This window comes from Etheostoma cragini, chromosome 8 (genome assembly GCF_013103735.1).
Source record: "Etheostoma cragini isolate CJK2018 chromosome 8, CSU_Ecrag_1.0, whole genome shotgun sequence".
NCBI lineage: Eukaryota > Metazoa > Chordata > Actinopteri > Perciformes > Percidae > Etheostoma > Etheostoma cragini.
Genome location: NC_048414.1, coordinates 27,573,566 through 27,574,861, shown reverse-complemented (window position 1 = coordinate 27,574,861; position 1,296 = coordinate 27,573,566). Strand labels below are relative to the sequence as shown.

Here is a 1,296-nt window from a genome sequence, read left to right as displayed (position 1 = left end):
GTGCAGGATGTTGATAATAGACAGAGCAGGCAGCATGGAGCTAGGACAACAGACCCATTGAGACAAGTGGACGAGGGGACAAAGGACTCATTGGCTTCACAGATTAACAATCGCACTAAATATGAGCTCATTCTGATGGCTCGGCCTACACAACAGACCGCTTTAAAATCCATTGCTTCCAAACAATGTCAGGTTGTTAATATCCTACACTTGCTCATTATAATCAGTCTCTTTCCATCTAATCTGTAAACCACTCACATTAATACAAACACAAGGACAGAGCTTGTGTGTGTTCTTGTAGGTGTTCCACAGTCTTCATGTTAACAGACTTGTCTTATCTCAGGCTACATCTATAGCGCTACGTTTTAGTTTTTAAGAGTTTGATTTTTGTGCCAAAAGTGATCTCAGTGTTTTTAGCGATTGTTTTTATCTCCAGTAGAAGAACTAATCTCTGTTTAAACTAACACGCCCAAACCAATATTCTGGTTTACTGGGTATAAACAGGCAGCAATGTGTGGAGACTCCACCTGCTGCTGGTAGTTGCCATGGTAACGTCGACCGATAAGACCCAGTCAGAAGGAGAAATGTTGGCGTCGGTGTTGCCAAAGGTCTCAGTTTGCGGCCGTTGAGACTGCAACACAACCCCGCAGATTTCAAAGCAACACGGGTCGGAAGTGTTTCCAAATCTCTCCGGGTTAGAGGCTCAGAAACTATTGAGTGGGGGGGAACGCCCGAGCAGGGGGAATGAGAGAAGGGGTGCCAGAGCAGGGGAATGAGAGGGGGAAACACCCCCCGCTATTTAAGTTTTACATCATTATTTATTTTACGACTGCACATCGCAATGTCCACTTCTTAGCTGATGAAATCATCCTGTATGTCCTAAGTCTCTCATTGCCAGACCTCCACAGCGCTGTGTTCTGACTTGTTTGGATTTCTTTAAACCAATCACAGCTTTCCTGGGTTACTGTCCCAAGCGCCTCTTGTAGCAGCGTCGTTGCTACATAGTAGACAGCTGTGTACACGCATGTTACGTTGTTGCCACGTCACTCTCTGACAAAAGAGACTTCCGTCATTCATAAAGTGCAACCCAAATGTAACAGTATACTACAGTACATTATGAAATGTAAACATCAGTGAAAATGATATAAAAATACAAGATGAGATCAAATGTGTGTGTGTGTGTGTGTGTGTGTGTGTGTGTGTGTGTGTGTATATTGATATGAATGTCTCTGTCTCTCTGTCTGTTTCATATTGATATGCTATAGCTCAGTTAAGTTAGACACACACAGGGGACAC

The 1,296-nt window shown here is 43.6% G+C and overlaps 1 protein-coding gene across 1 annotated transcript in view; it reads left to right on the top strand.

The window, feature by feature from the left end:
• akap13 (A-kinase anchoring protein 13) overlaps positions 1–1,296 on the top strand; it is a 71,982-nt gene that overhangs the window by 45,501 nt on the left and 25,185 nt on the right. The window lies entirely within an intron of this gene.